This window comes from Peromyscus leucopus, chromosome 10, assembly GCF_004664715.2.
Source record: "Peromyscus leucopus breed LL Stock chromosome 10, UCI_PerLeu_2.1, whole genome shotgun sequence".
NCBI classification, from domain to species: Eukaryota; Metazoa; Chordata; class Mammalia; order Rodentia; family Cricetidae; genus Peromyscus; species Peromyscus leucopus.
In genome coordinates this window covers 53046664-53061352 of record NC_051071.1, presented here as the reverse complement: position 1 = coordinate 53061352, position 14689 = coordinate 53046664, and the positions used below count along the sequence as shown (strand labels likewise).

General features: G+C 47.0%; 1 protein-coding gene across 2 annotated transcripts in view; it reads right to left on the bottom strand.

Annotated features, from left to right (window-relative positions):
• Rhoh (ras homolog family member H) overlaps positions 1-13835 on the bottom strand; it is a 34120-nt gene extending 20285 nt beyond the window's left edge. The window contains exon 1 of one of the 2 annotated variants that reach the window (XM_028882214.2): positions 13237-13835. The gene's annotated coding sequence lies outside the window, so the exon portion shown is untranslated. Of the gene's footprint in view, positions 1-4143; positions 4310-13236 lie in introns of those variants that run through there. The other variant, XM_037209051.1, reaches the window with a different exon arrangement.
• Between the last annotated feature and the right edge of the window lie 854 nt (positions 13836-14689).

The following is a 14689-nucleotide window of genomic DNA, read 5'->3' as shown; positions in this document are numbered from 1 at the left end:
TATAGCATTAAATGACACACGGTCATCTTTCAAACAAGCACTCCTCGGAGACAACCATTCTTTAAGAAGCAAACCCAGTAAAGCAGTTCACCCCCCCACCCCACCCCACCCCCACCCCCGGCATCCAAGCACAGAGGCCCGGCCGCTCACCGCACCATCCACTCAGAGTCTACAAAGTTTTCACAAAGGCATCTCAGCAGCCCCCAGCCATCCAAGCATGCACGTACAGCCACCCACTGCACCGTCCGTTCAGAGTCTACAAAGTGCTGGACCACGATGCAGGCACTTTCATGCATTACCTCATTTTCTCTTCACAATCATCCCCCATGGTAGAAAATACCCCTAATTTATAGACCCACCGGCAGAGACACAAAGAAACCCTCATCGCCTCTGACTGTGCTCACTGCTGATTGGAGCAGAGCTACACCTACCTTAAAGCATGCACACTACACACACACACACACACACACACACACACACACACACACACAAAGAGGTAAGAGAGAGAAAGAAAGTTAAGCTTACCACTTAAGACACTGGAAAATCTGAAGGTCTTTGGGATGTTGTGGGTGTTTGGTGGAGCTGTAGAATGTGTCGGGTAAAACATTCATTCCAATCAACGTACAAAGCACACATCCTGAGAGCCAAGTGTACTAATGCACACATATACATGTCCAAGGATGACATGGTTCCTATTCTGAAGACGTGCTCACCTCACCAACACCTAGCCCTGATAGTAAATGGTGAATGCAGAGACTCACTGTGATCAAGGTACTAAGAACAGCAGTCACTGAGTGCTAGTACTAAACAGGGCATTTACACCACTCCCTCGGAGGTTCGTGGACCATCACAGAAGAGGGACAGACAGAATGTAAGAACCGGAAGACGGGGAGAAGAGCTGCTGCACGATGCTATCTCCAGAGCTTGACAACCAGTGTGGTCGTGGCAGCCACAGTGGCCTGCTCAAGACTGGGCCCGCCAATTAACACAGAGATCCACAAGTAGACGCTGTACAAAGAGTGAGGGACTTTGGAGCACTCGGTCCTAAATGGGGTCTTCATCAAAGCCCTCTCCTTGAGGCTCAGGGATCTACTTAATAGAGGAGGCAGAAAGATTGTAGGAGCCAGAGGTGATGGATGAGTCCAAGCAAACAGTGTCTTCCAGGCACAACAGGACAGATGCACATAAGAACTCACAGAGATGGTGGCGGCATGCACAAGTCCTTAACAGGTTCAAGCCAGACAGCGTCTCAGCACTGAGAGGGGGAAGTAGACATGGGGTCCCACCCTTAACCAAGAGGCTACTTGTAATTGCTACCCTCTGGCAACTGGAAAAAGCCAATATTCTCCACTGGAGTGTCAGTGGGTCTATCAACCACACCCCAGGGCAGGACCCATGCCCAGGACACACAACAACTCCGTGATTTGGTTTGGTTTGGTTTTGGGTCTTACTGGCCCCTTGATTTTTTGGTTTTGGTGGATTTGTTTTTGTTTTAAAGAGGGAAAGAGACAAAGAGCATAAAGTTGGGTGGGTAAGGAAGTGGGGGGAAGCTGGGAGGAGCCAGGAAAAATGGAAAGATTGGCCTGCATGGCCTGACCCCTCCCTGCTGAGTTACTGGCTCCCTGACTTCTGGGCAGTCATTGTTTTCAGGTATGTATTCAATGACCAGCCCACCAGGTTCCAAAGGATAGTTCCAACCCCATGGTCACTTTGCAGACAGTCGCACATCTATTTGAACCAGTTCCAGAACACAGGCAACTCCTGACTGCTTGGTACGTGGAGCAAGGAATGCTGGGTATTGAAAACCACTGTTGTTAGTCAGTGTTGTTAGTCAGGTTTGGTGTAACTTGCAGCCAAAAGCATTGCTAGTAACCTGTGTGTCTCACAAGTAATGTGTGTCCTAACATGATCGTGAGTTACTGAGATACTGTTAAACCAAAGCCAGGGCTCAGAGGGTAAAAGCACCAGCATGCAAACCTGACAACCTGAGTTCGATCCCTGGATCTCACAGCAAGAATCTCTGACTTCTTCTATATGTGGGCTTGCTTACACATACACACACATACACAAACACACACTAATTAATAATAAAAATAATAATAATAATAAAAATGTAAAATAAAGCCAGAAAAAAACAGGCATATTTGAAAAATGTAATCAGGGATATTGCATAAATCAAACATGAGATTTCTCTCACAGTTAAATGAAAAATTCTCTCTTCTGCTAAACCAATCCTTTTGAAGAATGTTTTAATGTTCCAACTTATATTTAGTATTTGAAAGGAACAAAAGATAATATAATTTTACTCATCTGGGCAATGGTGGTGCACACCTTTAATCCCAGTACTCAAGATTCAGAGGCAGGCGGATCTCTGTGAGTTCGAGGCCAGCCTGGTCTACAGAGCGAGATCCAGGACAGGCACCAAAACTACACAGAGAATCTGGGGGGCGGGGGGAGTCTGTTCACGTCAAAGTACAAGACCCAAGAACCTTAAATCCCTCTCATCTAAGATCCTGGGAATTTTAAAAGATAAAGTACAGATGTAGAGATTTTTAAAGCATCAAATGTCTTCAAAATGTCACAATAATTTTCACGTCATAACTGCATAGCCCCACAGTCACCAGCTGGGTTTTAATGATCTAGTACTTCAGAGTCCATAGCTGTTCTCAAAATTAGCAAGGCAATTTTGAGTAACTGTAATTGGTGGATAACACGGTGAATTAGTTACCTGTGAAAAAAGAAAACCAGCCAGTTGTGACCAAATTTAACTGCAAAACAGCATCAATGGATGCAGAAAATAAATTTGAAGTGAGATAATTTCAGCCGTCCAAAGAAAGGGCAACTATGTCAGAAAAGCTTAAAATGTAAGGCTATCTCGTCACAGGTCAGCAAACAAAAACAGGAACTTAGGTTGAAAACGCTGGGGTTTTTTGCTTTTTTTCTTGACAACAATTTTGAAAACTAGCAGTCTAGTCTTCCATTGAAACCACAGGCCTCTAAGCCCTGTTGGGAGAGAAATAAACCTTTCTCCCAGATAAGCGTGTGACGGGTCTTTCCCAAGTCAAACGGCCAGAACTTGGGGAACCCCAAAGCCATCGATCTGGTTTGGAACAGTCAATCTAAAGTTTACACGGGCCTCCCTCCCATATCCACATATTTTCACAGCTCTAGAATTCAATATTAACATTGCCACAATCCCTGTTTGAATTACTTTCCCCAAGACATAGATGACGAAAAGAAAGAAAAGCTTGCTACAGGCCTTGGACAGACAGCTATAGTCTCCCTTTGTTAATTCAAGCGTTCCTGAGAGGTAGCAGGATTTCTCTTATGCTGGGAAGCAATGCCAGGACCCTTTTCTGTGGGTTCTCTACACCTTGGAGTGAATACACAAAAACTTACAGGTTGCAAAAATGCATTCCTGGGCGCTTATGTTAAAAAAGCATAGGTCACACTTGCTACAACGGACCCGCACTACTATTATGAATCTATGTTTACTATTAGATTTTTAAAGCCAACAGTATTGTAGATATTTCTGTGATATTGCCAGAGAATCTAGGTATGGGGATGCAATGACAATATTGTTTTAGCAGATGTAGGAAATCGTGGTAGTGCTGATATGTAAGGGTTTTCTGGCTTTACCCCTCATATTTCCTGTACAGACCTCCAATGCTATCTACCCCATCAACATAGCCAGGGGAAGAGCCGCCACCAACATAAATTCAGCCAGTTACTGTCCAAAGATATTGGAGCCGACAAAGTCAGGTTTTATCTGGAGAAAAAAGTATTGCGGAGCTAATTCTACATGGCTTTACGTCATTTAAATTCTATTCTAAATATATGGCTTTCCCTTCCCCTTTCCTGGGTAGGAGGACTGATCCCATGGGTTCTTAGATTTCCCCACCATGGCAGGCATTGCCTTCAGCTCACAGTTGGAATAAAACTAACAGAAATGTTTGTGGCAACTGAGGAAAAAAATACAAGACAGAGAGAAAGAAAGAGGTTTGTGGCGAGTTATATATCCTTAGAGGTGACTCAAGAGAGCAGCAGCTGGGCCTGGGGGGGGGGGAGGGGGACAGAGAAAAAGCAGGGCTCCTCCTGAAAGAAAAGGGAAGCATCCAGAAGGGAGAGGAACCAGCCACTCACCTGCAGTAACCACTGGCAGACGTTTGCCCCTGTCCTCTGCTGCCCCTTGGCCTACAGTGGTCTGATGTTCTGATGAACCGTCCTCCATTGGAAGTACTGTTTACTAAATGTACTAGGGTAGCCAACAGGCTAAGAACACTGACATCAGCCTGTGCCTGGGCACAGCCGTCTAACTTGAAGACTAATTTATAGTGAAATGTCATGTACGGGCTGCTGTGCTGAGAACGAACAGCGGAACAGCTGTCCGGGTGCCACCGTGAAGTCAGAAAAACCCTAAGCCTAACCGTTATAAATCTGCACTTGAGTGCCGAGGTGTGGGGGGGGGGGCGTGTACAATGCAATCTTATTACTCAGACACGTATTGAACTTGGCACAAAACCTACCCAGGGGTGGACAACAATTAAAGCAGTAATCCAAGGCGAGTTATACTCCTCATATGAATGTATCTGTTAGAGATTTTCATGTTCTACCTCAGAGATAGGTATATAGTTCTCACGCTGCCGCAGAAAAGGAGAGCGTTAACTTATATTTCATAAGTTCTTAGCCAGTTTCCCATACTTGTTCTCTGGAGGGTTGAGGAAGGGCACACTGCCCACCCCCCACCCCCCAGCCTGCAGCCCGTCCTATGACCGTGACTCGGTAATGTGATATCATCTTCTGCTTCCAGCAGAGGCAGCTGGTTAAAGTGGGCAGATTTGGGGTAAGTCTCTGCTCTGCTGAGAAAAGATGCTCAGAGGCTTGAGTTCTCAACCAAAACACAATTCCCCCAACCGCCATACCCAACGGCGGCCAAATGGGCATCTGTGGTCAAAAGACTGTTGTATAGGGAAATGAAGGGCCCCAGGGCTGTCAAGGCCCAACTCAAGGTTCAGCTTCAGGGAGGAAAGACTATGTCTGGGTGAGGGATATGGCTCCACGCTGGAGCACTTGCCGTGAGGCCGTAGGTTCAATCCCCACACTGTGCACGAATGCACACACATGCACACACAGACACATACATAGACACACGTGATGGGCGGGGGAGGGGAAGGGATGACTGTATCTTACACTCAGGAACAGCACACACACCAGCTGCTGCCTCTCACCGCCTGGCCCCGGGGTGCCAGCTGACCCCTGACCCATGACTCTGCTCTATAGTCTGAATTGATCCGCTCTGTGTACAAAAGCAGCTGTGTCTCTGGTGCTGTCCCAGGTTACGCGTAGGTGCACCTAGGACACTAAAGTGGAATCTTGGGAAGTGGCTCTCCCAAAAAGGGCCTGACCTTGGCTTCACAGAAGAGGATTCAGAAGGAAGGACTCAGAGCAGTGATCATGCGCCCTCTGGAAGGAAACTGCTCAAGGCCACGTGCTGCTCAGCGTAAGGATCTGATGCGCCCGCCAGCCGCCATCTTGTCCATCAGCATCAGCAGAGTTAGCATTTCGTCTAACGTGACATCACAATAAGCAGAACTTGATTTCCTCCATCCCATAATGCTTCTCCTATGCTACCGACAGCCTCTGAGGCCGGTGCTCTTAATGTGAAGCCTATGGATTCCTAGGAAGCCTTTAGAGAATACTTAGTGCACACTCCCAAGCTGAATGTCAAACGTCCATGTTCCTATAATGTTCTTTTTCTAAGAGGGCCTTCCTTCTCATTGGATCCCAAAAGAATTGGTAACCCCAAAACTTATCAAGAAACATTCCTTGGGGCTGGAGAGATGACTTATCAGTTAAGACCACTGGCTGCTCTTCTAGAGGACCTGGGGTTCAATTTCTAGCACCCACATGGCCGCTCACAACTGTCTGTAACCCCAGTTCCAGGGGATCTGACACCCTCACACAGACATCCATGCAGGAAAACACCAATGCACGTAAAATAAAAATCAATCAATCATTTAAAAAGAAAGGAAGATTCCTCTAGCCAGGCTGGTGGCTCGTGCCTATAATCACAGCACTCCTTGAGGCTGAAGTAGAAGAGTCACCGAAAGTCTGAGACCTTCCTAGACTACAGAGTGAGCTCCAGACCATGGGCCACTGAGTGAGACTCTGCCGAGGAGAGGGGAAGCAGGAGAAGGACAATTGGGGCAAGGGAGGGAAAACTGAAAAGAAGGAAGTAAAGAGAAAGGAAGAGAGGCGGATGGATGGGTGGGGTGTGGAGAAAAAGGCAGAGAGCTGTTCCAGAGCATAAGCCAACCCTGAGACACGCAGGTCTGTGGGGATGAGGGTGGTCAGCAGGTGCTTACAGAGTCTGACTCGAAGCGTCTGATGCTCTGTAGCCAACAGACCCTGGACCAGACCTCTGGCGAGAAGATGCACTCTCGGTTTGTTCTTGATTTATCACGTCCTATCCTGAGAGACTGGAAGCCTTGGTGATGGGAAATGTGAGGACCAGACACTAAAGATTATTTGAGAGTTCATGACAGCCACAGATCTTCAGAAGGCAGGAAAACAAAACAGGTGGTCTCAGGGCCACCGCTCCTGCGGCACGGGCGTCATTTACTTTTGGTGTTTATTTTATGATGTAAATCTGTCATTACTATTGTGAGTACCAGAGGTCTCTGGCTACGTCACTACTCCATTTTTATCAAAAAAAGATACCTTCTCTCTTCCTTTAATATAATATTATCACTCACCAAGACCCCCAGTAGTCTCTGGCATAATCCCTCCATATTCTCCTGTAAATCTGTTCTTAATGACTACCTCCCAGTGAGTTGAAATAAAAGTGTTTGTGGGTCTTCAAACTTGGCTGGGTGATTCAAATTCCTGCCAAAAGCTGTTTGCTTGTGGAGGGGAATCCTGGGGTACTAACTCATCGGCGGAGAACAGTGAGCACACAGCCTGCCAGTTTTAGCTTATTCCTGTGGCCAACAACTGACCTCTCTCTTCCTTCTCTCCGCTGCTATTCCTTCACAAGATAAGCTCTTGGATTGTGAGTCTCCAATCCCCAGCCTCACCCACAACACACACACACACACACACACACACACACACACACACACACACACACACGACAGAGACAGAGACACGAAGATATGGAGAGTGTGCTTCCTCTAAACCAAACTAAAACCTTGAATCTATAATGTCTCCCAAACGATGACCTGCAGACCATCCACGTCAGCTTCACCGAAAATGTCTGTGCGTACTCCTGCCTGCCCCCTCCCTGACAGAAAGCATGGAGGGAGACCACCTAGGATGCTGTAATTATTAACATCCCCCACCCACCCACCCAATCCTACAGGTGCTTCTTGGGCACACACATTTGAGACCCCACGATTCAGAAGAATCATATCCTCTCCAGTTTACACCTTCACTTTTAAAAATGAAAACTGAACTTTTTGCACACACACTTGGTCACCTCTGAGAGCGCCACCTCGGCTTCTTCCTAAGATGGGTTCTCTTCTCCCTTCCTCTGGCCTCTTTGTCTCTCTCATTTTATTTTTCACCACGTTTTATTGTTTCTCTCCTCCTCCGTTAGAACTTTATTCTACTATAAGTGAAGAGCAGGTTCAATATGTTTCCTAATGATTCTAGCAGCGCCCCACCCCCCCCCACACAATACTGTGACATTGGACCAGTTAGCTCTCTTGGGTGAGTTTCCCGCTTTCTGTTTTTGTGTGTTGTTATTGCTTGCTTGCTTTGCTTTGAGACAGTCTTGCCATGAAACTCAGCTAATCTCGACTCCCAAACCTCCTGCCTCAGCTTCCCAGATGCTGGGATTACAGGCCGGCACCATCATACCTGGCTCCTCTGGCCTTAGAGTGTACTTTTCAGTCTATGTAAAGAAGAGCTGTGTCCAGAAAGCGTTTAGGGCCTTAGCGTGCGGTGACATCGGTCTTCTAGCCTACAGGGCACTTGCTCAAGTCCTCAGAGCCCAGGGACTTCCTCCATCCTCAGCTGCTCAAAGGAACCCCGTCAGCATTCACAACTCTACATGTCCCAACTCTCCCTTTACTGTGCCCTGCCCAAGGGACCCATGCCAAGCTGGACAGGTTGGAGGCAAGGCTCGTCCTTCCACAAATTCCCTCACCCTCTCTTACTTTCTCCAGCTTTTAAAAATGTACGCATGCAGTTACTATAAGTGAAGTAAAACAAATTCTAGTTTAGCATTTTTGACACCAAAAATGCTTCCATTTCTTTCTTTCTTCTTCTTCTTTTTTTTTAAATTGGCCAGGCATTGACTAAGGCCCTAAACGCTTTCTGGACACAGCTCTTCTTTTAAAATTTTATTTATTTATTAGCCAGGCAATGGTGGCGCACGCCTTTAATCCCAGCACTCGGGAGGCAGAACCAAGTGGATCTCTGAGTTCGAGGCCAGCCTAGTCTACAGAGCAAAATCCAAGACAGGCATCAAAACTACATGGAGAAGCCCTGTCTCAAAAAATCAAAAAAAAATTGTTTATTTTTATTTCATGTGCACTGGTGTTTTGCCCGCATTTATGTCTGTGTGAGGGTGTCAGATCCCCTGGAACTGGAGTTGTGAGCTGTCATGTAGGTGTTGGGAATTGAACCTGGGTCCTCTGGAGAAGCAGCCAGTGTTCTTAACCACTGAGCCATCTCTCCAGCCCAACACCTTCATTTCTGATGGCTCACATTTTATCCATCATAAAATCAGCAGCGTGCTCAAACTTGCTGTCATACTTTTCTCGGCAGCATATCGTGCTTGCTGATTCGCTCATGTAAGTCTCCCTCGACTGATTTCAACCTAACGACACAAGATCACTGAACAAAGAGGAAGAGGAAGAGATGGTCACGCAGCATATGGTCCTACAGCACGTCCATTGTACAGGTCAACAGCTTCCAGTGACTTGAGCGGCTTCCAGAACTTCTGGAAAGGCTACAATCTGCTCTTGCAAGCTAGCACGGATTGGTTTTAGAACACCATAGCAAGTATGCAGTTGGTACTTCTAGAAAGCGAGTTTTTTCTTTTCTTTCTTTCTTTTTTGTTTTGTTTTTGTTTTGTTTGTTTGCTTGCTTTTGTTTTTAGAGACAGGATTTCTCTGAGCAGCTTTGGCTGTCCTTGAACTCACAGAGATCTGCCTGCCTCTGCCTCCCAGAGCTGGGATTAAAGGCATGTGCCACTATCATCCAGTATATTTTTTTTTTCATGAAAGGCACTGAAAATTCACCTTATTCTCATCTGTTCAACAAACGAGGGTTTTTGTCAGCAGATTATGTAAATAACCAATATAACATAAAAAATGATAGTTTTACTATGGGTTTGTTTTTTTTTCCTGATTAATCACCAACTCACTGGATGTATTTATTTCATGACATCATCTTCCATGAGGTCATGTTACTCCAAGAATAAACCGAGTGACAATGCACAGCTCATAGGGCTGCGGTGAGAACGAGGCCTGTTACCTCACCAGGCTCTGCCTGCCTTGGTTTTCTTTTCTAGGAAATGGGGAAGAGGTCACTGCTGACTTCGGTTTTACCAGAAACTAACTGGCAAGATGAGAAGGCCTCAGCTGACACCCGAAGAAGCCATGGGGCACTCAGCAATGCTCTGGAAATTTCTTCCCAACCTTCCATTCCACAGGAAAAGAAAGGGGGGAGATGATTGGACACTCTCTCCATTCTATTCTACAGGAAAAGAAAGAGGAGAGATGATTGGACACTCTCTCCATTCTATTCTACAGGAAAAGAAAGAGGGGAGATGATTGGACACTTTCTCCATTCTATTCTACAGGAAAAGAAAGGGGGGAGATGATTGGACACTCTCTCCATTCTATTCTACAGGAAAAGAAAGAGGAGAGATGATTGGACACTCTCTCCATTCTATTCTACAGGAAAAGAAAGAGGAGAGATGATTGGACACTTTCTCCATTCTATTCTACAGGAAAAGAAAGAGGAGAGATGATTGGACACTTTCTCCATTCTATTCTACAGGAAAAGAAAGAGGAGAGATGATTGGACACTCTCTCCTTGATAGTAAATCCCTTCCTTTGCGCTCCTCCAGAGGAACGCTGCCTGCTTCTACGTGCCTGCAACACCGTAAAGCAATGACTCTCCACTTGTGGGTCATGACCCCTTTGGGGGTCGCAAATCAGATATCCTGCATATCGGATATTTACATTACAGTAGCAACAAAATAACTTTATGGTTGGGGGTCACCACAACACGAGGAACTGCATTAAAGGGTCGCAGCATTGGGAAGGTTGAGAACCACTGCTCTAGATGTTTTTAAGAAGGTACTTGATGAAAATAGCATTGAGCTAAAAATGCCCACACCCTTTCACCCCCAGAAACTTATCTCAAGGAACAAATTCAGGACAAAGGAAGAGCCTCTTCCGTGTTTGACTGTCAGTCACAGCAGAGAGAGGGTTGTCCCCCTTCTTGCAGCAAGCTCTGTCTCTAGCTACCATCTTGGCATTTGGGGACTGGAAAGAGGGAGCTTCGCTGAATGGCTCTGAGACCACCTTCTGTAAAGCCATGCCATTTCAGGGCTTGCGTTTTTGATCACACAGACTCCTGGGCCACATGCCAGGGCTGTGGTACAATGCATAAGAACTCAAGCTCTCCACTTGGTTTCCAGGTCCAGCCTAATGACAGCTGTCTGGATCCCGGAACAGCAGGACCATTCCGAGTGCAGACTGTCCAGAGATGGTTCAAGCGGCTGGTCGAGCAGCTGCTGGGGTGGCATGGCAGGCCAGGCCAGAGGCCAGCTGTTTCTGACACTCCCTCCCCTTCCTTCTAGCCACACCTTCCATCAACTCATCCCCTAATATTACCACGCTCCCATCAATTCCCATCCAGGGCCCCCCTTCTGGCTGCTGTCCCTCTTTTTCTCTAGTTAGAGCCCCCAGAATCTCCTCCCTCGAATTCTCAGAAGGTCTCTAGAAGGAAAAGAGTATCGCTACTTGACTAATCTTGACACATAATTGAGAATCAGCTTCCTAATTAGCATGCCAGCTGTCACTGGACTTCTAAAAGGAGGCCTTTCTCATCCAGAGGAACCTGTAATTTAGAGAGGAAAGGGAAAGCAAGGAGCTTTGAACCTGGGCTTTGACGGGACCTGAGCATCCAGACCTGGAGAAACACTTCAAGAACTTATGGCCAAAACTATCCCAGCTGTGGAGGAGGAATGGATTTTCAGCTGTATCTTGCTAGCATTGCAACTAAAATATTAAAATTATATGATTTAACTTAAACTAGGCCAAGAAATAAACTGTTCTCTCTGCCTCAGATTCCAAGAACCTCTGTAATTCCACCCACAGCCTTCAGACTTCCATCCAGATGTTCACAAACATCTGCAGATGCTCAAAAGAGCTCTCTAGGCAGTTGGAAGAGCTGGCGTGAGAAAGCTTAAAACACCACTTTCTAACATGTTTTTTTTTTTTTTTCACATGTTAACACTATAAAATGTCTAAACCCTGGGTCTGGTCTGTAGCTGGTGCTCAAAAATGTTAATCCCTTAAAAGGAATATTGTGTTTAAATAGGCAAGTTTGTAGACAGCTTGCTCTCAGGCCAGCAATCAGCTTGTTTTCATTTGTGTCCGTCACCAAGTCTTTACAACGGCTGACCTTTGAGAGTTTATGGTAAGCTGGACACTGAGCCAAGCACCTTGCATATTTTATCTCAACAACAACCTTTTGAGGTAACGGTTTTCACTTATTACTGCTGTTGTTAGAGCTGTCTTATCATTTTAAAAAAAATAGAAAGATTGAAGAATTTCAGTGACTTATCTGAGGTTCCCACAGCCCAGAAATAATCGAGCGAGGGTTCGACACAGTCTCCTTGTCCTGTGTTCTTTAGATGAACACAGCCTTCGTGGTCCAGGAATCATTATGCTGTCTCTCTAAAGGAAAGTCCGTGGAAACAGCAGCCATGTGGCCAAAACGGCTCGCTCTCTACACAAGGGAAGCTCACGGAATGTTGGAAGGAGCTTTTCAGGGACGGAGACTTGCTTATCCTCCGATTCACCCTCCCATGAGGAAAGCCACCCGCGTTAACAGATGATTGGACGTCTTCTTAAAATGGGAAAAACAGACACGGAGGTTTCCCACAGGCCTTTCTCTGCATCCACGCTGTACACAGAGACGATGCTGGAGGCCCGAGAGGTGTCACCACAAACAGTCCCGAGTGAGCTGAAGTCGGGGAGCAGAACTGCTCCAGCTCACCCCTACACCCTTCTTGAGCCCCTTCAGCCCTGAAAGCCTCTGCCACCCCACTGCCTCAACTACTGTTGCCCACACGGTGCTTTTCTTCGCTGCGGCCACTGGAGCCTAAGGTTCACCACAGAATGGGTCCTTGTACTTCTCTTCCCTCACGCACACCGTCTTAGAACTGGTGAGCGGTCATCAACTGCTTCTTGCTTGAATACATCAAATGTGACGTTAACGTAGTAAAGTACCTAAAACCAGTGACATTCTGAGCTTTTGTTGTTGCTGCTGCTGCTGTTACAGCCCAGGCAATGGATGGACAGCTGAAACCACCTCAGAAACTAAATTTAATCTAGAAGGGTATAGAAAGGGACCATTAGCATTGAGGACAACTAGGTAGCAATTCTGGACCCAAATCTATACGGTTTTATTTTGATTTTCTTTGCCTAGCTCGATAACTTTAAAACTGTTAACTGTGAAAGTTGGAGGGTCATTAGATTTTCTTCATCAAAAGCCACCGTGTGTTGTTTAAAGTCCCCACACAAGCAAGCTCAGACACAGTCAGCCCCCCCCCCAAACAGGCATTTTCCATATTCGAGAACACCTCAGAAATCAAGACAATCACATTTTGAATGTCTCGGAATCCTGCATGACCTTCCAGGCTTGGTGGCACACACCTGTAATCCCTGCACTTGTGATGTGGAAGCAGAAGGAACAGGAATTCAAGGCCACCCTTGACTACAGATCAGCCAGCCTAGGCTACTCGAGACCTCCATCTCAAAACAAAAACAAAGCAAAATGACAAGAAAACCTAATTGTGTCTTGTTAAGACTTCGGAGAGGGGATCCACAGCACACACACCCCACCTCTAAGTCTGGTCTATGCTTTACAACGGATTAAACAAGGTCATTACAATGTACAGCCTCAAGAAAAGGGGGGAAAAAATCTCAACAAAATTACAGAGATTCCCGGGACACTGAAGAATGGTTTTTAAAGAGACAAAAGCCTTACCTGTCGTAGAATGCCAAACGGATGTCTCAACACCAAGATGACTGACTCCGGAAATCTAAGCTGCTCCCCACAGCCATGCAGAAGTCGGTGGAGCTGAAGCCTATCGATCGCGGCTGTGAGGTCCTCTGGGGAGCCACCTCTCCCTCTGTCCTCCCCACGGCTCCCAGTGAGTCACGTGGAAGGACCGAGGGCAGCCCTGGACCACACCGGGAGAGCCCAGCCCGAGGCGGTGGGCCTGGGGGTTGGAGGTGACTAAGGCAGCGGGAACAGTCCGAGGGTGACAAAAGCGATTAGCAAGTTCCTGTGCAGAAGCGAGTTTCCTGTCACCGGCGTCTCCACGGAGGGGTTCTGTCTGTGTGGGCTTTAGGGGCGTGTGTACATGTGCGTTTCCCTCCGTGAGACTGAAACCTACCCAGCCGAGAGGCAGAAGTGGGGGCTTTTGCTGCGTGGCTGGATTTGTGTTGAACTTTTTTTTTTCCTTCTCCTTCTTGGATCATTTCTCTCTTACCGGATCCCTTCCGTTTCCAACCCCAAATCACCTACAAACAGGTGACGGGAGGAAGAGAGGGAAACCGGGACGGTTCCATAAGGACGTGAAAGAGAAGAAAAATATGATTTCACTGCACTCACTGGTCTTGGTTAATTTCAGCTTAGATCAAAGCACCTTAAAACTTAACTTCCGGGCGAGGACAGAGTCGGCGGGTAGAGGACTAACTTGCCTAGCCCTGGGTTTGATCCCCTGTGACCAACAGAACCTTATATGGTGGCGTACACCTGTGATCCCAACATTCGGAAGGATCAGAAATTCAAGGTTGCCAGGCCCGATAGCAACCAGCTCCAGCACCTGAGAGGCAAAAGCAGATGGATCTCCATGAGTTTAAGGCCAGCCTGGTCTACATGGAGAGTTCCAGAACCGCTGGGGCCACACAGAGAGACAGGGCGTCCTCAGCTACACAAGGAGTTCCCGGCCAGCCTGGCTGGGGACAGTAGGTGGGTTCCCTGCCTCTCTCTGCTTTCGTGTTAGTGGACTGTGTTGCTAGCGTTAGCAACCGTTTAAAAAGAACAGGCTGAGCCGCAGCAAAAGCTCAAGCAACTGCCACGCCGCAGCACCTGTGCTGGGAGGTCCTGGACTCTGAGCTGTTTTCAGAACTCCTCTGAGTTTCATTATTTGCCTAAAAAACGCGACTCTACTTGTCCCGGTCCCTCTGCACTAGCCAGGTGCAGAGACCATCTGCAACAATGTAGACTACGGCCGACCCACCCAGGCCGGCCGTTTGACTCTCCCTAAGTATTAACACCCCCACCCTCCTAGCCCATGCCCCTGCACCCTAAGTCCTGAATCATTGCAAATGCCACGGCCCAGGATAGTATCTTACTCAAAATGCCGTGAGGACAAAGTCAATGACATTCAAGTCAACAGTACAAAAGGGAGTTCAGGACTAGGGTGCAGCCA